We start from the raw sequence: 26666 nt of genomic DNA on the forward strand, positions 1-26666 counted from the left end.
ATTCTCAGAATCACATTTCTTAAATGCTTCAAATAAAACAAAGGACTATAAAAGAAATACATGATAGTAGAATATAGTTAACAAAATAACTTCCACCATAATGTAATAGCATTACATTAATAATGGATGAAATGCTAGGTTACTTATGGAGTGATCAAGGTAAAATTCAGTTTTCCCATGTAAAGTGGCAACCTCTCTGACTTCTATTTGATGACTCAAATAGCAAAATTCCTTTTTAAGCCTGTTTTGTTCTCTACCTTCTAATTCTGTCTTGATCTTCTGAGTACACTTTATTCAGGCATTTGCCCCCATAATCCATTGAAACTGTTTGTTTTTTTTTAAATCAGCATCGCCAGTAATTTCATATTACTATGGCCAGTAATCTTGCTTGTCTTATCAGCAGATATAAGAGAACATTGGTTATTATTCTTGATAGAATTTCCTTTACTTGGCTTTAAGATTGTACAGTCCAGCCGGGCGCTGGTGGTTCACGCCTGTAATCCTAGCTACTCAGGAGGCTGAGATCTGAAGATCACGGTTCAAAGCCAGCCCGGGCAGGAGAGACCGTGAGACTCTTATCTCCAATAAACGACCAGAAAAAACAGAAGTGGTGCTGTAGCTCAAGTGGTAGAGCGCTGGCCTTGAGCTGAAGAGCTGAGGGACAGCGCCCAGGCCCAGAGTTCAAGCCCCACGGCCAACCAAAAAAAAAAAAAAAGATTGTATAGTCCCTTGATTTACTTCTGGTCTTTTTGGCCATTACTTTCCCCATACCTATGCTGACTCCTCGGCTCATGCAAAATCTTGCAATGAACCAGGACTCACTCCTTTCATATCTTTTCCTTCTCTATGAAATCTTGTGATTATCTTATCCAACTGTAAAGCTTAAATTATCCATTCTGTTCTAATATACCTCCAAAATGGCAACTTCAGCTTCAACAAGCTCTTGAATTTTATCTGCCCACTCAATATTTTCACTTGGTTGCTTAATAAGAAAACCAATTTATCATGTTCAAATCTGTGTTTCCACTGTTCTTCCCAAACCTGCTTTTTTTTTTTTTTTAAAAAAAAAAAAAAGGTCTTTCCTAACTCAGTAAATGACAAACCATTCATCCAGTAGCCTTGAGTCAATGCCAGATAATCCAGTCGGATGCCTTGAGATCATGTTCAACTCTTCTTTCTTGTACATCCAGTCCATCAAAAGTTCTTCTCAAGTCCAGCATCAAAGAATGTATTGGATGTTACCATTTTCTCCACATTATTGTGGCTCCACTGAAGTGAGTTCCAAGGCCTCTTCTCTGGACTAGAGCCCCAATGTCCTTTCCCCAATTCTCCCATCTTTTTTACTATCCTTAAACTTGGAAGTTTGTAAATCTTACAAGAAATCCATACAGTTCTACTCTTTTGAATTCAGAAGAAATGTGCAATTGCTTAATGATATTCAAAACTCTTCCAGGTATGCTAATGTACATGATTCTACAGTGATGGATGTGTATGACTTATAGGTTTCATTGGGTGACAAAACTATGAACCTGACAGGATTTTAAATGTAATGCCACAGAAGTTTGATATCCATATAAAAACATTTTCAAAAGCATAGCATCTCAATGTTAGTTTATTATTTTTTCTTTTGATTCCAAGGATTGAAGTGAGGGCACTATGTTTTATAGACAAATACTCTAGCACTGGAGTTACATGCAAACCCTTAGGATCTTATTTTTGAACTATACTTGGGTATTATTTCAAAAGCTCAACTAAAATTATAGCATCCATCCATCAGATATTAAGAAATTGTTTTATTTCCATTGTGCGACTGCCAAATATACAACATGCATTCACTGTTAGCCATATTCTTCTACAGTTGCCTCTCTTCTATAGAATCACAATAGAATAGAATAGAAGTGGGTTCTGATAGCTTAGAGTGTGGGTAACTTTTCTTTACAATTAATTAAGCTACTTGTTCAATAAGTACTATTGAATGATTTTTGTGTGCCTGCCACTTTACTGGATGTTGAGAATATAGAGGAACAAAAATGGCGACATCCTTAGGAAGAGCCAGATAAACAGGGGAGGTAGATGTGGTAGGGAGAAGATACAACAATAACACAAATGATGAACTTTTCAGCTCTGCCTAAATGAACCAGGGCATCACATTCTGAAGTATTACCATTACCTGAGAGTTTTTTAAAAATAAAGATGTGATCTTCATCACTATGTGTAAAGGGTATATGTCTCTACCACACTTCAACTCTATTTCCAAACAATGTTGGTTTGGAATTCCTAAAAAAGGGAAAAACAGCCTGGGTACTGGTAGCTCATATATAATCTTAGCTACTCAGGAGGCTGAGATCTGAGGGTTGCAGTACCAAGCTAGCCTGGGCATGAGACTTTTATCTCCAGTAATCTAACAGCGCCAGAATTAGACCTGTGGCTCAAGTGGTAGACTGCTATCCACAAGGCTTACAGACAGCACCAGGCCCTGAATTCAAGCCCCATCAGAAAAAGAAAAAAAGAAAAAATATATACCATAGGAATAGTAAATACCCTATGTTGGAAAAATCTGTAACATTATAGAACATGAAACTGTTCTGGAACTTGCTAAATTAGATAATTCTGGCCAGTTGTATTTAGTTGATGGTTGAGAAAAAAATTAGGCATTACTACCTTATAAATAAATAATTTGCCTTTATAATGTTATACCTGTTTTCTATGGTGATGTGTACGTATAAGACAGATAGACATGGGCTGGGAAGGTGGCTCAGTGGTAGAGTGCTTGCCTTGCATGCATGAGGCCCTGGGTTCGATTCCTCAGCACCACATAAGCAAAAAGAAAAAAGCCAGAAGTGGTGCTGTGGCTCAAGTGGTAGAGCACTAGCCTTGAGCTGAAGAGCTGAGGGACAGTGTCCAGGCCCAGAGTTCAGGCCCCACAACCGGACCCCCCCAAAAAAAAAAGACAGATAGACATATATACATACTTTAGGAACCTTTAGAATATATATCTATATCTATATCTATCTATATATATATACGCACACACACGTATATTATTAATGAACATGCAAGGGATTTTTATATTTTTATTGTAAAAATACTGTACAGAGGGGTTACAGTTACATGAGTAAGGTAATGAGTATATTTCCTATCTAGCATTGTTACCTCCTTCTTTGTTTTTCCCTTAGGATCCATTCTCTCCCCCTCCCCTTTCCCCTCGCCCCCCACCAAAGTTGTAAAGTTCATTTTCAACATAGTGTCTTGTACATCTCATTGTTACAACGGATCAACCTGTATCCTTATTTCAGTATTTTGTTATTTCCCTTGCACTCCCCAAATTAGAAAAATGTATATACAAGAATGCAAGAGAGCCAGGCGCCGGTGGCTCACGCCTGTAATCCTAGCTACTCAGGAGGCTGAGATCTGAGGATCATGGTTCAAAGCAGCCCAGGCAGGAAAGTCTGTGAGACTCTTATCTCCAATAAACCACTAGAGAACTGGAAGTGGCACTGTGCCTAAAGTGGTAGAGTGCTCACCTTGAGCTGAAGACCTGAGGGATAGCACCCAAGCCCAGAGTTCAAGCCCCACAACCCACAAAAAAAAAAAAAGAAAAAAGAATGCAAGAGATTAAAAAAAACTTTCCCCCTGTTTTAGGATAAGATGAAAACTCATTACAAAATATAGCCTACTTCCTGGATATTTTAGAGAATCACCATGCTCTAATTTTACTCTACTGACAACAGAGTACATGGAACCTCAGAATAATCTGCTAATCTCCCCCACTTTATAAGAAAGCATACTAATCTGGGGGTATAGAACTTCCTTAGAATTATCCAACTGGTCCATAGGAACATTGAGCACAGAGCCTAAGTTTCTGCCTAGGTGTTATACTTCTTCCTCCATTGCATAAGCATGATTTAATTGGATGATTCTTTTTTTTTGGGGGGGGGTCCAGTCTTGGGGCCTGAACTCTGGGCCTGGGCGCTGTCCCTCAGCTCTTCAGCTCAAGGCTAGCGCTCTACCACTTGAGCCACAGCGCCACTTCTGGCTTTTTTCTTTTTGCTTATGTAGTGCTGAGGAATCGAACCCAGGGCCTCATGCATGCAAGGCAAGCGCTTTACCACTGAGCCACCTTCCTAGCCCTAATTGGATGATTCTTAAAATCAAATTTCCCCATCAGGCTTTTATAGGCCAACTTGAGATGGTCTAGCCAAGAATTAATACTTTTGTACTTGAAGAGTGGAATGTCAGGTAGTCAACATCCTGGCTTCTAACTAGGCTCCATCCGGTGCCTACAACAGGAAGGCCATAGAGAGAATAGCGCTCTCTAGCAGTTCAAAAGCAAGAAGCTACATGGGGTCAAGGAACCTGATGCCAAGACTGGGGAGGAAGCACAGAAGCTCAGATGTGAAGGGCAGTGTGTGGAAGCCATTTATATGTGCTAGTCCTCAAGAAATCTAGTATATAAATAAAGAACAAGATGGAAAAAAATACAAAAAAAAGAACTTATTGCAGTCATGCATATTTACATAATACTTTCTTAAGATTTCCCACATATGACTTATTTAAAAAGAAGTTTAATTATGTTGATTTAGGAATGTAATCATTAAATAAAAGGTGGTAGAACTGTTAAAAAAAAAGAACAAGATGGTGTATATATATACACCACATTTTCTTGATCCATTCATCTACTGAGGGGCATCTGGATTGGTTCTATATCTTAGCTATGGTAAATAATACTGCAATAAACATAGTTGTGCTGGTAGCTTTAGTATGGTCTTGTTTGTGATCATTTGTATAATTGCCCAGAAGTGGGATTGCTGGGTCATAGGGGAGCTCTATGTGAAGTCTTTTGAGGAACCTCCATACTGCTTTCCAGAGTGGTTGAACATGTTTACACTTCTACCAACAATACAGTAGGGTTCCTTTTTGGCCACATCCCCTCCAGCATCTGTTGTTATTAGATTTCTTGATTATAGCCATTCTAACTGGGGTGAGGTGGAATCTCAATGTTGTTTTGATTTGCATTTCTTTTATGGCCAGACAGGTTGAACATTTCTTCATGTGTCTAGTGGCCATTCTATTTCTTCTTCAGAGAAGTCTCTCTTTTAGTCTTTAGCCCATTTATTAATGGGGGTGGTTGTTTCTTTGAGGATTTGTTTTTGGGGGATTTAATTTTTTAGATATTTCAGATTTAATATTTAAGATATGAGGCTCTTGTCTGTTGTATAGTGAAGATCTTCTCCCAGTCTGTAGGCTTTCTATTGATCTTACTAGCTATTTCCTTTGCCACACATCTGCATCTTAAGGCAATCCCATTTGTCCAATCTTTCTTTGATTTGGTGTTTCTGGGCCTTTATTAAGGAAATTTCGACCTGTGCCAAGGAGCTATTCCTCCCTATAATGTTTTCAGGTGTCTGCTTTTACTTCAAGGTTTTTGATCCATTTGGAGTTGATTTGGGTGCAGGGTGATATATAAGGATCTAATTTTAGCTTTCTACAGGTATTTAATCAATTTTCTCATCACCATTTACTTAGAAGCTGTCTTTCTTCCATCCTATTTTTTTAGTTCACTTATCGAAGTTTAGGTGGCTATAAGTCTGTGGGTTCATTTCTGGGTCTTCCATTCTATTTGGGTCCTCAGGTCTGTTCTTGTGCCAGTACCAAGCTGTTTTGATTACTATGGCTTTGTAGTAGAGTTTGAAGTTTGGTATTGATATTCCTTCAGCACTGTTCTTTCCACTAAGGATTGTTTTTGGTATTCAGGGTCTTTTATTGTTCCATATGAATTTTTTTATTGCTTCTTCTATTTCATTGAAGAATAAAGTTGGGACATGGATGGCTATTGCATTGAATTTGTAGATGGACTTTGCCAGTATTGCCATTATCACAATGTTAATCCTCCCTATCCAGGAGCATGGGATGTTTATCCACTTCATTAGTTCTGCTTTAATTTCCTTTTAAAGTTTTCATCATAGAGGTCCTTCACTTCTTTAGTTAATTCCTAGGTATTTTATTTTTTGTGGGGTTATTGCAAAAGAAGTTGCTTTCCTGATGTCAGCTGTGTTTGTCTCATTATTGGCATACAGGAAAGCCTTTGATTTTTGAGGGTTAATTTTATACCCTGCTACTTTGCCAAAGTTTCGAATCAGCTAAGTAACTTGGGAATGGAGTCCATGGGGTTCTTTAAATACAAGATTATGTCATCTGCAAAGAGGGAGAGTTTTACTTCATCTTTCCCTATTTGGATCCCTTTTATGTTTGCATCTTGTCTTATTGCTGTAGCTAGGCATTCTAGTACTAAATTGGAGAGGAGTGGAGAGAGTGGACATCCTTTTCTTGTTCCTGATTTTAAAAGAAATGGCTTTAGTTTTTCACCATTAAGTATAATGCTGGCTGTAGTTTTGTCATCCACAGCCTTTATTATGTTGAGGAGTGTTCCCCGGATTCCTAGTTTTTCCAGAGCTTTCATGTGATGCTTTATTTTAAAAATAAGCAAAGCAAAACAAGCTAGGGGCAAGGCTTGTTATAAGTATGCTCTCCAAGAAATATTGGAGTCATAATGATAGATTAAAAAATAAATAATTGTCTCAGGAAGGCAAAATTTACTTCTGTAGAAGGGTGTGCCATCAGCCAAAAATCTGGCAAAGAAGCACACAGAACAGGCAAACTGCTCTTGTATTTAATTCCCAAAGCAGCAGGCCCCACCCCTTTGCTCAGATTGATTGAGCTCAGGTTCACAATCTGCTCATGATTGGCTAGTTTGAATAGTGTAAAATGTATTTATATAAGGGAACTTTGAAATAAGCTTAACAGTATACAGATATACACACACTCTGTTATTCCTTGAACAATCTGAGGTATGTCTTACTTTCATTTTGAAAAGAAGCCAGTTTAAGACAATATTTTACATTTCAAAGACTTTTTCTTATCCCAAAGTAAATCCTCTTTTCCTTAACCAGAGCCTAGCAACCTCACCAAAGCAGGAACTTTTAATCAACAAGTACACTTTGATTAAAAAAAAAAAAAAAAAAAAACAGGTTTTCTTGCAGTCCTACATAGTAGAACGCCTGCCTAGCGGGCTAGAAGCTCTTATTGAAGCTCAAGACTGCCAAAAGAAAAGTGGGGCCTATTAAGAGGTTTTGGGTCTTTGGGCATGCTCTCAAAATGTACAGCGTAACCCCGGACCTCTTCTTTTTCCCTGGCCATGAGGTGAATGGCTTTGCTCAGCTACATGTTCCCACCATTCATTTCCACCATGATATACTGCCTCTCCAGAAGCACCGAGAAAGACTGAAATCTTTACAACTGTGAGCCAAAATAGCTTTTCTCTTTATAACTTGTTTTATCTCAGAGCTTTTTTTTTTTGTTACAGTGACAGAAAGCTGACCAATACAAGGTCTACATAACTAGACGAGGGAGGCAGACAAAAGAACAGACAGGAGGCAGTGGGAAGCAGGACTCAGTCCTGCCATCACTTCTTCTAAGATGGCGGAAGAGAGTGTGTGAGCCAAAGAGGGCAAGTGGTCTACAGGAGCTGGAACAGGGGAGGAAAGAGATTATCCTGTAGGCTCCAGAAGAAAAGCAGAGTTTCAGACAATTTAATTTTATACTTATATTAGACTTCTTACCCATAAAACTATGAAATAATAAAACTACTAGGTTTGTGGTAACTCATTACAAGTTCAGTAGGAAACTAATCCTCTCTTAGGTGAGGAAAGAGTGAATGCAGCAGGGGTTAGATTAGTGTGGTTCTTCTATTATCACCCATGTTGGTTTACCCCAACACTCACTATTTCATGTTTATAATTTTTTGACTGTAACAGATAATGGAATTAGTTTCTAAAGCACATTGGTGATAAAACTCTTCCAACTTCCTAAACTAAGCATGTAAAACTGGTAAAAGCTAAGAATTCTAAGGCCAGCTCTGTGATCAGAAAACAGCTGCTTTTCAGCTCTTTAACTGAAAAAAAATTTTTGTAAATAGAGAATCAAACTACATGTTACATAAAATCAGTGGTTGCTATGAAGATTTCTATTGAAGACTAAGATTTCTACAGTTGTTCTGTTCCTATTCATTAGTGTCCACAAAAGAAAACCACATTTAGACACCTAATACTTTCTAAATTGGGTTGTCATGGTAGGGTTAACAAACATACAGGCAGAGCTCATTACTGTTTTATTTGGACATCAAACCATTGCATTTTGCAATGGAGCTGTATTTTTTGGGATGTTCATCATGGACGAGATTACAGTCTTGCCTTTGTTACCTGCTGCTATTTGTATTTATAGTAGCCTCTACTGATATGCCCAACCAGTCCATTATGCTGTCCCCAACTCAGTTGCCCCAAAGACCCTGGACACCTCCCTTCATGCCCCGAGTCCAGTTATTCCTCCTTCCCTGAAATGGGCGGCAACTGGGCTTATACTCCAAATGGAACTTTTAGTAAACAGGAGACAAGACATGAACAGACATGTGGCATGGCATAATGGTGCCAAGCTAGTCAGGTCAGGGGGAGAGGGGTGACAGATTCAAGTTGAGTTGGTGTGAAACTGAGTTGGTATAAAACAGCAGCTGAGCTCCCATGATGCCAAGATGGCGCATCTGCCACATGGTCAATGCTAGAGAGAGCTGAAGATTTCGACATTGCATCTGGCACACAGGAGCTTCAGGTTCCCCCCTACCCCCACTGCAAAGGCAGAGGAGGGATCCCACAGAGGAGGGGGTCCCGCAGAGGAGGGGGTCCCGCAGGGAAGGGATCCTGCAGGGGAGGGGCCCTGCAGAGAAGAGGGTCTGCGGGAGGGATCCAGAAAAGGAGGGGCTCCTGCTGGAGGAGGATTCCCCCTCCCCCAGGAGGGGCTCTGAAGAGGAAGGATCCCGTGGGGGAGGAGTTTAAATTTAAATTCACCCATTCTTTTATCTCAACCAGTATAAACAAATTATTGCTGGACTACATTCTTCCAGGGCTTTGCATCCCAAATTTGACCCACCCAGTACTCAAGGAGAGAGAGAGAGAGAGAGAGAGAGAGAGAGAGAGAGAGAGAGAGAGAGAGAGAGAGAGAGAGAGAGAGAGAGAGAGAATTTTAAATTTGGGGCCAAATTTGATTGTAAAGAAATTTAGTTGTGTCCTTTTGTATGGTAAGTGATGTGGAACCAAAATCTTGCTGCAAGCCTCCTCGGTAGTGAATTTGGCTCAAAAAATGGGACATAACCAGTGGAAATCTTGTCACGTTTCTCCATGGCATCCCTCAGCCATGGAGGCCATCAGCTAGATACTTGGAGGGGCCCCTGACCCCCCCACCCCAGAAATGGAGCCTGCACAGTGAAATCTAAGACTCTTCACTTACCTGGGGGTAGGACTTAATTAGCCGGTGTTGGATGGGCAGCAGGTAGAGCTCTCCGTCAGGAGAAAGTTACCTTGAGTGGTCCTCTTGCAACAGGGGTATAGGTCCTCCGGCTAGGTCCCGGGGCAGCTGTTGGAACCCCATTGCAAATGGAAGGGGGAGCAAATCCACTGGGCGGCCTATCCCCATAGAGCCACCAAATGAAAGGATCCATCACATCCATCCCAGAGGACCACAAGGAGGTAGGCAGACACAGGAAAATGATTATTACAAGTTTTATTAGAGGAGACATATTTCTCCCGGACAGAGAGAGAGCACATGGCACCCTCCACTATCTAGGTAGCAGCAGGGTCTTGGGGTAGGAAGTGAGTTAGAGGGGAGCTCAGGTGGGTCTGGGCGGAGAGTGGGAGGGGCCAGCTGTATGGTGGGAACTCCAGGGTTGGGAGGAACTAAGGTCTGGGTAGAGCTGAGGACCAAAGGTGGGCATAATGCTTACAATCAGAAATCAAGTCTTTTCTGAAATTTACAAAGTTTATTCTGGGTTGTAGTAATGGGAGGAAAACATTCAGGTTTTTGTTGGCTATTGTTTTATTAAAAAACATGGAAGATATGTCACAGAACTTCAAGGAACAGGCATTCATTCAGTCCTCCTATATACTTTATTATTTAGGAAAATGTTTTTCAGTCATTGGTTATTTGAGTCTGTTTTGTACAAATAGGAACATCTAAAATTTCACACAATCTATATCCAGATTGTTGATATAATGATCCTGACTTCTGCATGTCTGCATTTACTGTCTTTGTTAGTTCTGACTTTTTTTCATGGGGTTGGTTCCATGCAGTGAGAATACTACACAGTGAAGATATTATACAGTATTTATTTGGAAAAGAGTTCACAAGGACCTACATAGCAGCATGCCCACAATCTCATGAACTCCCACCTCACAGCTCAGACTTAGAATGAAAGTGTGCATGCACCATAGGCACAAGTCAGGTAGATAATGCCTTGCATACTTTTAGCACTGGTGACCAGGGAACATTGATGTGATTGTGTAATAGTGGTCTCCCTGGTCAGGTAAGTGGCCTTATTAGAAAGGGAAAGCCTTTGGGGGTCCAATGGCAGTTCCAGTCTATTTTCTTGTAGAGCAGAGCCAGCTTTCCGCTAATCTAGGCATAGAGGAAAAGAAAGGGGTCTCTGGAGCCATCCAGATTTGACTGTTACTAACCATAGGTTCAGTGATTTTTGAGAGGGAAGACAATGTTGTACTGGCTTTTGCAACTCCCCTGGTGGACAGCCTGTGGCTGAATGTTTAGTACATGCTCATTAACTCTGTGAGTGAAATAATAGACTTCAGAGATGCCAAGGGTCTGCTTTATTAAAAATATATTGATATGTGCTTTCATGGCAACTTGGAAACATGGGCCATGTCTCCCTAATGGCAAACGACAAATGTTGGCAGAGGACAAATCAGTACATATGGTAGAGGGTGGTGGTTGTGTCTTAATATGGAAACTAGTAGCATCCTTTCTCTCAGCCCTTTTCACTTTTGTTTTCAAAACATTCCTTTCTGCCATATTGAGAGGAGGAGTTACAACTGAAGACCTGCAGTTGTGAGAGCATTGGGATTCCAGCCAGTGTTCTCTTTCATGCTTTCCTACTTGTGCCTAGACAGTGCATATGGAGGGAAGCAGACATCTGAGCATAAACTACAGGGCTTACTTCAGAAATATTGTGTGCAGATTTGATATTCCTAATAATAATGTAACTCCTCCTCATTATGACTAATATATTTTTTGAGCATTGATTATCTTTTTGCACTGTGCTGAGCTCTAATTTAGTCCTTAATCGTATGAGGCAGTTATTCTTTTGGTTCATTTCCAATACTTCTCCAGACCCAAGTTTACCTGAGTCCTCCCTGGTGTTGTTTTTTTTTAACACACACACATACACACAAACACACAAAAGTTACCTTTAAGGTTTCAGTTAAACATATTAGTTTGTAAGTGCCTCTTGATCAATGTCCCTTTTTCCATCATCTTCCCCCATCTCTCTAGTTAGTTGGCTCCATTTTCACATATGTACATTAAATATAATGACTGCATTTGTTCACCTTTCTTCTCCCCATTGTCCCATTCTCTTCCCCCACTTCTGTTGTTGACTTCCCATCTGACAAAATATGTTTCAGCTTCATGGTTTTCATATTGGTAAATGGTAAGTTGTTCAGAGGGGTTATACCACTGAAATCCTCTCATACTTACCATACTTTAGTCCATTTGTTTGTATAAATATGCATATGACTGTGTATGTTTTTATATATGTTTATAATTTAGTTTTAATTTCCACATATGAGAGAAAACATGTGTCCTTTGTCTTCCTGAGCCTGACTTACTTCATTTAACAGTTTTTTCTAGGTCTTCTATTTTCCTGCTGATGGCATATGCTCCCTGATGGATGAGGAAATGTCCATTGCATATAAATACCACATTTTGGGCTGGGAATGTGGCTTAGTGGTGGAGTGCTTGCCTAGCATGCATGAAGCCACATAAACAGAAAAGGCCAGAAGTGGCTCTGTGGCTCAAGTTGGTAGAGTGCTAGCCTTGAGCAAAAAGAAGCTCAGGGACAGTCCCCAGACCCTGAGGACTGGTAAATAAATACTACATTTTCTTAATGCTTCCATTGTAGGGCATCTGTGCTGTTTCCATAACTTAACTATGGTGAATAGTGTAGCAATGCACATGGGTGTGCAAGTGTCTACCATATCCTGGTTTGTAATCTCTAGGACAAATATCTGAGCAGTATCACTGTATTACAGGGTAGTTACATGTTTAGTGTTTTGAGGAACCTCCAAATTGCATTCCATAGTGGTCACACTAGTTTATACTCCCACCCACAATATAAGAGTGTTCCTTCCTCCCCACATCTTTGTTAGCGTTTGTTGTTGTTTGTATTCTATTTGTGTGTGTGTGTGTATGTGTGTGAGTGAGTGTGAGTATTGAGTCTTGAACTCAGGGCTTGGGTGCTATCCCTTGGCTTTTTTTGTTCCATGCTAGTGCTCTACCCTTGAGCCACATTTTTGGTGGCAGGAGATAAGAATCTCCTGCCTGGGCTGGCTTTAAACCATGATCCTCATATCTCCATCTCCAAGTAGCTGGGATTACAGGCATGAGCCATAAACTCATGACTTTTTCTTTTTTTTTTTGTTAGTTTTTGTGCTGATACTGGTCTTGAATTCAGGGTGTATGTGCTGTCCTTTAGATTTTTCATTCAAGGCTAGTAATTTACCACTTGAGTCATAGCTCCATTCTTTTTGGTGCTTAACTGGAGATAAGATTGTAATGGACTTACCTTTGCAGGTCTTGCTTGAAACTAGAATCCTCTAATCTCAGGCTTCTGAGTAGCTGGGATTGCAGATGTGTACCACTGGTACCTCACTTCTTTGCATTATAGATGATGGTTTTTCTTTCTTACTGGTATGAGATGGGATCTGTGTGGTTTTGATCTGCATTTGTTTAATGGCCAGAGATGTTGAGCTTCATGTGTTTTTTGGCCATTTTTATTTCTTCTGAGGAGTCTCAATTTATCTCCATTACCTATTTAGAAGACCCCAAAATAACCCTATGTATCTACAACCATCTGATACGTGACAAGGGAGCCAAAAATATATATTGGGGGGAAAAAAGCCAGTCTCTCTAACAAATGATGTTGGAAAAACAGGACATTCATAAGCAGAAGATAGAAACTGGATCACTGTCACCTTGAACTAATACCAATTAAAAATGGATAAAAGATCTCAATGTAAGGCCTGTAATAACAATTACTACAGAAAGGAACAGGAGAAACATTGTAACTTATGACATCACAGGAACTCCCTGAATATAATTCCCAGGGCAAATGTACATATCACCCAATGTGGAAGAAATAGTTATATTGTCAAAGCTTATAGAATTCACAAACTTTTAGACCATGATAATGACAGTTTGCCTTGTGAAGGTTAAATGTGCTTGTGACTTGAATTGAGTATCATTATCCCACGATACTGTGAAGTTTGTAAAATTTATGTAATCACTTAATCTTAATAAAAATTTATCTAATAAAAAAATTCCCAGAGCTCAGTAAATAGTAATGAGAACTGAAAAATGGAATTGCATCGGGCTAAAATGTTTCTGCACAGCAGAGGACATATTTATTAAGCTAAACAAAAAACCTACAGAAGTGGAGAATATTTCTACTAGCTATCCATCTGACAAGGGACTAATATCCAGAAAATATAAGGGACTCAAGTAACTATTCTCAAAGAATCAATAACCCAATTAATAAATGGGCACAGGAGCTAAATGCAGATATTTGCTTTATGGTTAGTATTCTTATATCCAGGAACTTACATAAGTAAGCCCCAATAAAAACTTTATTAGCTTCTATCAGTTAGGAATCTACTGAGAGCCAAACAGGTTTTGCTTGGGTCTTCCCAAAGCCTTCCAAAGTTGCAGTCACCGTTCATTCACTGTGGTCTCATTCTGCATAGCTGGGCAATATTCTGCATATTCCAGTGCATGACTGAAACTCAGATTATGCATGTTGGTTTACATTTTATAAGCATGCCTACATCCAAATGGTCTTCTTATTGAAGGATTTGTGTAAAAGGCAAACTATGTTTGGTTAGTTGTTAAATAATGTATATTAAAGAAAGATGGTGATTCTAAATTAGAGTTGTTGGAACATCGGCACGTTGATATTCTGGCCAGATGACAGGCCCTATGTATTGTAGGACATTTTGCAGCACCCCTGGCTTCTACCCACCACATCCCAGCAGCATGGTTTAACCACCATCCAAGGCCACATACCAGCAGCACACACCTACCCCCACCAAAGGCTACATACTAGTAGCAAGCATCAACCCCCAACCAAACTGGGAAAATGGAAGATGTCTCTGGACACTGCCAAATATCCTACAGAGTGGAAGGTGGAGGGAGGATAAAATTGTTTCCAGTTGGGAACCAGAGCTCTAAACCCTTGATTGAAAAGCTTTGCCTGGCACCAGAATACATATCAAACATTCATTCCTCTTGTGGCTTTGCAGTCCAGGTTCACCAAGCTTTAACATTTTGACTTGCTGTGTTAGATATAAGTGATAATTAAATACTTCATCATCATTAGCTAAATAGAAGTATGTGTAATTCCTTCTTGCCCATAATTCTTAGCCAGGATAAGATTTAAGAACATTTAGTTGACTATTGTAAAACTAGGATAGACTCTTACGATGAACATTTATTCCACAGTCAGTCTTTCTTCTCCATGGTGTCTTTCTTTTAGTCTGCTTTCAAATTTTCTCAAGAGCTCAAGTTCACCATCTCTCCCTAAATACACCATTCTCTATCTTATAAATCCTGGGAGCACAGAAATTAATGAAACTGAGCTCCTTAGTTTCTGTTTTAATGCCCTGTGCACCATGGAGGCCACTTTGCTGAAATCAGATGCTCCTGATGCTTTTGTTCCTGGCCCTTCTACCTTCCTCTCAGCCTCCCTGCCTGGGGTTGAGAGTGGCATCAGCTCAGCCCATCTTCCTCATTTTGTCATCTGCAGCTCTTTTTTAACCCAGACCACCATGCTCTAGGCATCAGGACAAAAGCCTCTTGAAGATGATTTGAGAACTTTTGATCCTCTTGTGAAACCCCATCTCAGGTGCTCTTTATTGCCGGTTGTCATATTTGCTAGCATCTCTACTCTACCTGGGTGTCTTTATTTAGAAACCTTGTGCTGACCTGGCTGCAGTATTCTTAGCCTATATGAGTTCACAGCTATGCCAGCATTGGGAGCCCGACTTTATTCATTGTGTGACACTTGACTGAGAACGGAAAGGAGGTGCTGACCCTACATCACACTGGGGCTATAGGAGATGTTCATTGAACTTTGAAGCAGTATTTGTTTTCCAAATCAAATCAGTATTTGAGGTTTAAGAGTACAGAAAATGCACTATAGTATCCTGAATTCCTGAGACAGGAAAAAAATCAGTTGTAGAAAACTGATGATATTTGATAAAAGACAAGCATTTTATTGGTAGTAATACAACAATGCCAATTTTTCAGTTATCTTAGATGCATCTTAGTTATATGAGATGTTAGCATTAGGGGAAACTGGATGAAAAGTATATGGGAAAACTTGGTACTATCTTTGCAACTTTCTTTTTGGTTTGTAAATCTAAGATTATTCTGAAATAAAAAGTTTAAGGGACAACATATTTTTATCCAGAGTGATTTGGGTTACTTACCTCTGGTTCTTTGGTGGTTGATATTAAGGATTTGATTCAGGAAAAAAATAGTAACATAATATACAGCTTTTGCATGCAGAAAAGAATCAGTAAGACTATCTAGTTCATCTATATCTCTAGAGAGAATAGTTACTCCTATATTAGTGTTTTTGCCTATGCTATTTTTCGGTTCTCTGTGTATCTATAAATTATTAACTCATTCAATAAGCATTTATAAAACTAAGTATTGAGCTTAACCCTGAAAGAAGAAAATAAAGGGCACGTGAACTGGAATAGGGAGATACATTTACAGAGAGATAACTATTAAATAATGTAAGTGTCCTGATAACAAAGGAAAGGCATTAATGGAAATTAGACAAGCCTAAAGGGGATGATCAGAAAAGGCATGCTCAAGGTGACTCACTCTTCTTTCAGGCTGAATTGGAGTTAGGATCAAAGTACTGAGGAAATGTCAGGGGAGGAAAGGACTTGCATGTGGTACATTCTGGGAACCGGGGAGCTAAAAGTCTAGGAGAGAGGGAGAAGGGAGCTAGTAAGTAGGCAGAGGCTGGAGTGAGATGAAGCTTTGAGGAGATACAGCTTTGAGGAGGAAAATGGGACAGAATTGAGGGAGCTGCTTTTGCAGAGCTAAATGGAAACAAAGTTGAAGTTTCAAATAAACATACTTGAAAGTGACCTGGTTGCCTCAGAATTGACTCCCATTGTGGCGAATATGAACTTGGTGTGGAATGCTGAATATTCTTTCAAGCTTCCAGTTAGTGAGAACTAGAATTAGACCTCTTGACGTGTAGTTCTCTTTGCTTTGTCTTTCTGCCTGGCTTTTCTAGATCTTAATACCACAAGGTCATTTGTCCCTTGCTGAGCTGTAGGCCAGGATGGTAGCCAAAGTCTCAGCCATGATATAATGCAATTCCTATTTGAAGGAGTAAAATAAACTGAATCTGATCTCTGCATTACAAAGTATAAAATACATTTGTGGCGATTCATTTATATTATTGTTTTCTTTAGGGATCTAAATAAAGAAAGCATGGTGTCTGCCTAAGATTTGCAGATACTGGACCTTGACAACCCCTTCCCAATTATGATTCACTCCCCTCTGCTCCAGAGAAATTAGATTTTAAATTTGAAAAATTAGTATGCATATGGAAGATGTATTTTTAGGTGACAGTAATAAGCATCTTGTTTTATCTGTAGAATATAAAAATTGTAATTTGAGCTAGGCGCTGGTGGCTCACGCCTGTAATCCTAGCTACTCAGAAGGCTGAGATCTGAGGATTGTGGTTCCAAACCAACCCTGGCAGGAAAGTCCGTGAAACTCTTCAATAAACCACCAGAAAACCAGAAGTGGTCCTGTGGCTCAAGTGATAGAGTGCTACCTTTGAGCTGAAGAGCTGAGGGACAGTGTTCAGGTCCAGAGTACAAGTTCCATAACTGACAAAAAAAATGTAAATTGAAAGTAGGATGATGGGTGACAAACAGCTGATTGGTGAGCAACCTGATTTGAGGTAAGGGAATGGCATTGTGGGCATGCTGCTGAATGCTCTCTTCTTTGGGAGGGCTTGAATAATTTAGATTTGTGTGCAGGGCTATAATAGGTGTAAGAGTAGAGTATCTGGCATGCACTTGAACCATGCTGAGAGGCTGAAAGCCAAAATGAGCTGGACCTTATTCACACTCCATTATTTGATTGCAGACTGTGGGAGAAATGATAGCCATCTCATTCTTCTTTCAGAAAAGTCTGCATCACATTCAGAATGTTTCATTGGTGGATATTGCAGGGGTTCAAGTACATTTCCTCTTTTTCTACTCAGCTAAGTAATCTTGAAAGCCAAAGAAACAGATATACTTCCATTTTGGTCTTGCACTTATTACTGTTTGCTGTCTTTATGTTGAAAATGTCAGGGTTCACTGACTTAATGGGATATATCAGGCTGTTTCCCCTACCTAGTTAGTAAACCAAAAGAGGAGCTTGAGAAACATCACATTTGTTATGCTAGTAATCGACAGGGCAACTAGAGTTAGCAGATGGATAACTTTTGTGAATTGCTTAATGCTTACTCAACAATGGAAGGGTCTTACTCAGTTCTGATTGGCAGAGGAGTGACAGTGGCTCTATTTCAGCAGACAAATAGTAAGGGTTTGAATATTGAGTAAAATTCACAACAGCCAGAGGGATTCTTAGCTACATATGTAAAGACAAAGAGCTTAGCTACCCAACTAATCATGAATGGATGAATTCAGCAAAACAAAATTCAATCTGCGTGTGCAAGGGTGGTATTGAAAAACTCAAGGCAAGCATTTTTCTGTATTGAATGCAACTCTGAGTGGCTAGTAAAATGCCAAACATTCTTGGGAGTAATGCAAAACAATGTTGCTTTCTTCTTCCTTTTCTTCCTCCCTCCTTTCCTAAATATACTTGTATGACTACCATACACTAAGTCCTTGTTTCTTCCTTTTCTTCCTCCCTCCTTTCCTAAATATACTTGTATGACTACCATACACTAAGTCCTTGTTGGGAACACAAAGATGAAAAAGATCTGCTACCTTTCTTTATGTAGTTTTTTTTGTCAGAAGAGGAGATATCCTTGAATATAGTTATAACACAATTGATAGATGGTTTACACCTTGCCAGATGCTCAAAGAGGGGGGAAAAAAGAGGTTTCTAATAAGTCAAGACCTCACTCAGTCATCTGAGCATTTCTCTACTATATGCACATTATCTTCAGAATATTTACTATTTGCTGCAACTGAATGAAACATATTTGGGAAACAGTGAGAAGAATATTGAGCTCAGAGCATAATATGAGCTGGAGAAGAATGATGAAAAAGCCTGGAGGTTGACAAGGACAATTTAAAATGTCACTCTAGTTTTACTCTCCTTTTCAAAGTAAATAAACAGACATTTTCATATTTCTATTCTAGCTTGATTTGATGAAATGGGGAGTAATAGGATAAAGATTTTCAGTTGATTTATTACATATTTATGTTCAATGCTAGTAAATATACACATGCAAAATACCAAATGAATCACACACTCAGTATTCAAGGGCAGAACTAGGCCAGACTGGAGTATATATAGCCAACTACGTAATTTCTTATCTGGAAATTTCCAAATGGCTAGCAGGAACATGACTAATAATCCTGCAAGAGAGGGACTGAAAACTTTCTGTCTAAAAGGAAAAGCTATTAACAGTTATTTTAATCTCATAGCAGCAACCAAGAGTTTACAAGAACTGTCTGTGTAGACATCAGTGTAATGGAGGAAATGTCATTCATTTGCATATATAGGATCAAATATGATGAAAATTATGGCGAAAAATGTAAACTTTTCATATTCTTTCATCATTCTACAAAGTTGTTGTGGTTGCTTTGGTGAATATACAAAGTCGGTAACAAGTAAAAATCATAATTAGGAAATATATATTAGAATAAAAGATCTACAAGGGAAAAATAGGAACAGCCCAGAACTTTCTGATGGCTGGAAATGCATATATATATATATATATATATATATATGTATATATATGTATATGTATATATATATAAATGTGGCATGTTTTGTTGTTTACAGAGAGAAAATTTCCCAAGAGAGATAGCCATTTATTATCTATAACACAAGAAAAAAAAAGATTTTGCATTTTGTCATCTAGATATAAATTCATTGTAGATTCAATCCTCCATGTTTGTTTGCTTATTTCCTTAAGACCAAGTTTTTCTATATATATTAGGCTAGTCTTGAACTCTTGGTCTTCCTACATTAGCTCCTGAGTGCTGGGATTATAGGTGTATGCTACCACACTCAGCCCAGCCTTCTGTATTTTGAGGAACAATTTTATAAGGCACGTATGAGGCATTTTTATTACAGGATTTGAATGCAAGAGTAAATTGGCATTCCCTGAAAAGACAAGTGCTGGTGTTGCCCAGTCAGAAGAAAGATACCAGCTTCACTCTATCTACATTATTCTCACAGGGATTTCTCTTCTTTGAGCAGTAATGATCCATAATGATTTGTTTTCTGGTGAAATGTGTGTGTTCTGCAAGTGTGTGTTTAATTTTCCTTTAGCATCTTTACAGCATTTCATGCTAAATGGAGATAGGTCCTAGTGTGTTCCAGTTTTGTAATGTAGTAATAGGAGTTGTAGTAAAGCCAAGTTCCCCAAAATCCATTTGGGAAAACAAATGATTGCTTAAAATGAGCAAATGCTATTTTTCAAATTCTTATTCTCAATTGAATCCCCAGCCTCTACCCAGGAAGACATTTTGCTTGTCCATCATTGTCAGTTTTCATGCTCTTTGGTTATAAATAACTTCTGGAACAAATTTCAGACTACATTTCAATAACAATTTTCAAAACTCAAGTCACATTCTTTCAGAAATTCTTTGTGAACCTTTCTAGTAAGAAGGATTTTTTTTTAACTCACTTGAATCTGGTCGTATTGTATAGTATTGTCTTGGACCCACACAGCTAAAATGAGTGAAAAGAACCTTTTTTTCCAAAACATTGAAATTAATAATAATGTTCTATTGGATTTGTTAGATAAAGAACTCAGTGTATATTTAAACTAACCCCAATTCTAATTCATTTTAATGTTTGTTTTTCCTTATCTGAGCTGAACATCAAAAGATAGACACAATTGCAGATAGCTTGTTGATGAATTAACACAGTTGTTTTTATTTTTTTCAAAGATCATGGAAAGGCCAAATGCCGATGGCTCACACTTATTATAATCCTTGCTCCTAAGGAGGCTGAGACCTGAGGATCAAGGTTCAAAGCCAGGCCAGGCAGAGAAGTCCATGAAACTCTTATCTCTAATTAACTACCCAGAAGCCAGAAGTGGAGCTGAGGCTTAGGTAGTACAGCACCAGCCTTTAGTGAAAAAGCTAAGGGAAGATGATTATTTTACTCCTTTATCACATTCATCCAACATGTAATAGTGTGTTGTTGCACATTCTGAGCAAATGGTGGTTGTATTTGTCAGCCATGTTTCTATGTTCTTTGAGATAGCTTTCTGGATGACCTTCTCTCTTTCTCACTATCATCAACCTGACAGTCTCCCTGTCGGTCTTAGACCGTGATACCCATTCCTGTATGAGACCCCTTCATTTACTGAAGCTCCATGTCAGCCATCTACTCTCTGCTTCTACCTTGTCTTGGCTTTTCTGATTTCTTGAGAGCTTGTATATTCTTATTTATCATTTCATTTTCAGTACACCTCAACAGGAATTTCTCATACCCCTTTTACACATATGTACATGTGTATATGTACACACAAAGCATGATACTGTTCTCCTGACTTGGGTCAAGCCTCGCAACCCGACATGCCCAGGCAGTTCTATTCTAACCCCAGCAGACAGAGCAAGAACATACAGATCACGCTGTGCCTTCTCCATCTGTCTTCCTTCACTTGCTGCCCAGACTGTCCTCAACAGGCCTTCCCAGGACTCCAAAGTAGGAAGGCCTCATGTTCTTGGTCTTTGTGTCTGTTTGCCTGATGTTCCCTGTTAATGTTCTTGAGCCAAACTTGAACTTGTCTCTCTCGTTCCCATACCACCAACCAAAATGCTCACAGGGCTGAGGTTACAGGAAGGGTCTCTTGTATGCTACAGCCTGCCAGATCCTGACTGAGGTTTTTAGCTGTTTCCTTTTGCTCTTTGGGTCTCTCTGAGCTTTGTTGCTGCTGCGTGGAGGGAATATTATAGTCTTGAAATGTATTGTGAGAGGAGAGCTTTCAGGATGAACTCAATTGGGAGAATGTTTTCCCACTGGATTGACATCCTACTTCTTCCTGAGGAAGACCTTTCCTCTTTGGGAAGTTCCTTTTATCTGGACTTGGATTTTAGTCTAAAACTACATCACATTGAACCATAGTAACTGTAGGACTATGGTACTCAAATAATCATTGGTTGATTTAAAATCCAACCATTTGAATGTTACATGTAATCATTCCTGAATGCTCTTCTTATCTGTAAAGACCCACACTGAGTGATAGATAACAATAGTCCTATGTTGGACAAATTTACTGTAACTCAAAATGGGAGTAATTCATTTTTTAACATGTATTTCAAGAAAACAAAATGAGCAAGAAAATCAAATTTTAAAAAATCAAATATAGCTAATTCAAAGCAATGGCTACCCTGTTTTCTTCAATTTGAAATGACAGAAGGGCAAACAGAAAGCCCATATTCAGCTCTTGGAGATGAAAGTGTTTTGTCCCCCTGAAGTGACTCGTCAGCCTGTTTAGGATTCTAAAGGATTTTTTTTTTCTGGATTGGCTTGTTTTGTTGAGAGTACTGGCCATGAATTCCAGGATGTGGGTGGGCCAGCAAAGCAGGCGGTGATACTTTGGGACACTCTGTAGCTGCCGCCATCTTGAAGGAGATGCTGAGGTCCTAAAAAGGAAGGACAGCGCAGAGCAGTTCCAGCTGATGGGGCCATCACTCCAGAGCACCAGCTCCACACACACAGGACAGCTCTTCTTACTGTTCTTCTCTGATAAAAAACCAGACCTGATCCCCTTCTAGTTACTCTGGAAGAGTTAATGCCTCCCACATAAAAACAACTTGTGCAGACACAACATTATAGGTTCAACAAGGTAGTCTATGCCTATAATCACAGCTACTTGGGAAACTTAAGAGCAGGATATCATGGTAGAAGGCCAGCCTGGCAAAAGGTTAGTAAGATCCTATCTCAATAAATAAGCCAGGAATGTTTTATCATGCCTACAATTCCAGCTACTAAGAAGACACAGGTAGGAGGATGGAGGACCAGGGCCAATCCCAGGCAAAAACACAAGACTTTATCTAAAAAAGTAACTAACGTACAAAAGGTCTGGAGCATAGCTCAAGTCACAGAGCAAACACCTAGCAAGTGAATAGCTCTGAGTTCAAGCCCCAGTACTGCCAAAAAGAAAAGAAAAATATGGAGGAGGGACTGGGACTTGCCTTGCATGCCAGAGGCCCTGGGTTCGATTCCTCATCACCACATAAGCAGAAAAAGCTGGAAGTGGTGCTGTGGCTCAAGTGGTAGAGGGCTAGCCTTGAGCTGAAGAGCTGAGGGACAGTGCCCAGGCCCAGAATGTAGGACCCCACGACCAGAAAAAAAAATGGAGGAGTAAAGCTGACATAATTCCTAAATTTCAATTTAGCCAACATCTTTCATTGCTCCCAAAGTTTTCCCCAGAGCATTTGATTAATTTACTTTCATTCACTTTGACTAATTTAAACTTTATATTTTTTGTCACTTGTTTAAGAGAAGTTTCAAAACAAATGTTTTTTTTTTCTTTCATGTGATTGTTTCTAACACATTTATAAGATTATTTCTTTGTTGCTTTGTATGTCCCTCCCCCACAGCATAACCCCTGCTTTCACTGTATTTGATGTCGGTATAATTTGTGGAGGGGAAGGGGAAAAACAAATTGTTTAAATAAGGATACAGGTGGACCCATTGCAACAATGAGATGTACAAGTCCTTATGTCAAAAATGAACTTTACAACTTTGGTGCGGGGCAAGGGGGGGGGGGGGGAGGACGAAGGGAAGGGATGGGAAGGGGAAACAAAGGAGGAGGCTACAATGCTTGATAAGAAATGTACCATTATCTTGCCCATGTAATTGTAACCCCTCTGTACAGTATTTTCACACACACACAAAAAAGATGAAGCCTCCCCCCCCCCAAAAAAATAGCAAATTGAGGCTGGGTACTAGAGGCTCACATCTGTAATTCTAGCTGCTCAGAAGACTGAGATCTGAGATCACAGTTCAAAAACCAAGTCAGAGAGACAAACCTGAGAAATTCATGTCCAATTAAATAGCAAAACACTGGAGCAGGAGGCATGGCTCAAGTGTTAGAGTGCTAACTGTGAACAAAAAAGCTGAGTGAGAATCCTTGAGTTCAAGCTGCATTACTAGCGCGCGCACGTGCACATACACACACACACACACACACACAGAGCCAATAATTGGCCTCATCCTGGAAAGAAAAGGACTGAGATAATCTGTAAACTAGTATCTATACTAACATACATGTAGTGAATCCTTGGTAGGGTGCTTGCAAGGTTTTGAATGTATAATCTTCACTGAGAATTAGGTTAATATACTCAGTATTAGGAGGAAAGAAACAGACTCATTTCTATTAGTAATATTGTCTCTTAACTTTTTTTTTTTTACATGGCTACATCCTGTCTTAAAAACAAAAACACAGGGCTGGGAAGGTGGCTCAGTGGTAGAGTGCTTGCCTTGCATTCTTGAAGTCCTAGGTTCGATTCCTCAGCACCACATAAGCAAAAAGAAAAAATCCGGAAGTGGCGCTGTGGCTCAAGTGGTAGAGCGCTAGCCTTGAGCTGAAGAGCTGAGGGACAGTGACAGCACCCAGGCCCAGAGTTCAGGCCCCATGACCAGACCCCCCCCAAAACAAAACAAAACAAAACAAAACAAAAAAACCCAAAACACAAAACAAATAAGTCACTAAATTACAACATATTTAATGTTAAAGACTGGAGAACAGGATTTTTTAATTATGTAGTGAGTTATTTACATGTGATACTTTCATTTTGACCACTTGACTATATTTTTCAGGAACGTAAAAATCATATCACAGCACTGTGAATATACACAAAGAAAATCAGCAATGAATCTGACATAGAAAAGATAAGACCTCATTCAATGCTCTAGAAGGATACAAGACTTGCATTCATTTCTCACTCATCCTTAAAATTAACTCCTCACAAAAGGCTGGGGGTTTTTTTGTTTGTTTAAGTTTTTTAAACTATATTTTGTTTGTGTTTTCTTTTTTGGTACTGGGGATCTAACCCAGGACATTGCACTTGCTATAAGTGCTTTGCCACTGAGCTGCATCCCAACCCTGTCTCTTAATTTTTAAAAACTATTATTATAGATAGATTAATGAGCTCATGGATAAGTCTGAAGGAAAAGAAGAGAAAAATGTGGAAGTTTGATAGCTGAATCCTTATAATAGATGTGGTTTGGTGTCAGAAGAAATGAATCACCAAGGATTTGAAGATCACTTCTGGCTCGAGGAAATACCTTGAACAATAGACCTTAGAGAACTCAGATTATCTAGAGAATGTGCTGTCTTAATCCCAGCTGCTGGTGCTTGGGTAACTTTGGCATGTGGCTTGACCTGGAAGTCTCAGAAGAGCTTTTGAGAGTAACCAAGATGATTTGCTAGAGATGCTTAATAATTGTGTGTGTGTGTGTGTGTGTGTGTGTGTGTGTGTGTGTGTGTGTGTGTGTGTGTGAAAGAGAGAGAGAGAGAGAGAGAGAGAGAAGCAGAAGCAGAAGCAGGAGAAGGGAGGGAGGGACGGTAGGGAGGGATGGGGGAGGGGAGATTTTTAATGCTTTTAACTTCAGTGATCTGCTAATTCAGCAGTGCCTACCAGCACCTCAACTGGGCCTGGCTGTAATCCAGTTAGCAAGGACTTTAGAGGGGATCAGCCCTGAGCTCACTGTGCTCCATCAACCCAGTGACCTTGGACGTTGACGTAACATTTCTAAGCCTTTTTTACTTCAATAAGACAACGAACTTACCTCTAAATCATGATTTTCTTTTTGAGGACTAAGTTAGGTCACATCTATAAAGTGCTATTTTATTCTGCTCAAAAACGTTTTCGCTAGTACAAGGTTGAACTGAGAAGTCCCCCCCACCACCACCTCTTAACAATGAGCTGGAACACAGAGAACACAGGAAAAAAAAAGATAGAGGAGTCCAGAAGGCCTGGATTTCACCTTCTCCCACCTGTGAGCCAACTGGAGCAAATGGGCTTGAGGCTCACCACACTGAGGATGGGCTTAGTCCCTGCTGATCGGGCAGTGGACACTGGGTAGTGAGTGTTATCAAGGCTCCAAGGAACAATGCTGAAAGGAGTAGGACTTGGAGTGCTTGCCTTGTAACATGGAGCTGCTGGAGGGATCGTTTCTCTGTGGAAGAGACATGGGGCAGACACATCACTTACCTAGAGGGGCAAGCACACAGGGACATCCCTCTTCATCAAATACTTTTAAGCCTCCACTTACCATCTTATAACTTGGAAAGAACATGTGTACCTAATATAAACTACTGCACTGAGTTAAATCATCTGGTTTTTAATTTAATGGTAGATCTTAAGTTAAAAAGTGGTAGCCAAAGAGGAAGGCTCATTCTAATATAGCCTTTATTTTTTTAGGATAAGGTCTTACTATGTTGTCTAGGGTGGTCTTGACCTACTAGGTTCAAGAATCCTTCTGCCTCAGCCTTCCAAGTGGCTGGAATTACAGATTTGCACACCACATCTACCTTTCTTCCTAGAAATTTTAACAGTTTTCATAAGCAATACTGTGTCCGTCCTTCCTTCCTTCTTTCCTTCCTTCCTTCCTTCCTTCCTTCCTTCCTTCCTTCCTTCCTTCCTTCCTTCCTTCCTTCCTTCCTTCCTTCCTTTTCCTTCCTTCCTTCCTCCCTCCCTCCCTCCCTCCCTCCCTCCTTCCCTCCCTCTCTCTCTCACTCTCTCATTTCAGTCAGTCGTGAGACTTGAACTTGGCCTGTATGCTGTCTCTCAGCTTTTCAGCTCAAGACTAGCACTCTACCACTTGAGCCACATCGCCACTAACAGTTTTCTGAGTGGTTTATTGGAGATAAGAGTCTCTCAAACTTTCCTGCCTGGGCTGGCTTTGTACTGCAATCCTCAGATCTCAGCCTCCTGAGTAGCTAGGATTACAGGCGTGAGCCACCAGTGCCCAGGGTATTCTTTCTTTTTGTGTCTTCCTGGTTTGTAAACATTCTTGTATATACTCTTGTAAGTACAAATCTGATATAGGTTAATCCCTAGGGTAAATATCTTAAAGTAAAATGGCTGTTGTTTTTGCCTAATTCTTTCAAAAAACATGCCATTTTCATCCTTCCCAAAGTGCTAGTTTTATTGTGTTCTCCCTAATACTCTGTGTTAGCAAAATGTTTTGCTCTTTGCTAATCTAAAATCCATGTTATGTTTCTTTACTATGGAAAGAGGCTGAATATCTTCTTATGTGTTTAGTGTATATTTTTGTTCCATTTCTGTTTCCTGTTTTTATCTTTTCTC

The 26666-nt window shown here is 39.6% G+C and overlaps 1 protein-coding gene across 5 annotated transcripts in view; it reads left to right on the forward strand.

Moving 5' to 3' along the window:
* Cacnb4 (calcium voltage-gated channel auxiliary subunit beta 4) overlaps positions 1-26666 on the forward strand; it is a 270533-nt gene that overhangs the window by 184885 nt on the left and 58982 nt on the right. The window lies entirely within an intron of this gene.

This window comes from Dipodomys merriami, unplaced genomic scaffold (assembly GCF_024711535.1).
Source record: "Dipodomys merriami isolate MVZ:Mamm:240054 unplaced genomic scaffold, mDipMer1.0.p SCAF_1, whole genome shotgun sequence".
NCBI classification, from domain to species: Eukaryota; Metazoa; Chordata; class Mammalia; order Rodentia; family Heteromyidae; genus Dipodomys; species Dipodomys merriami.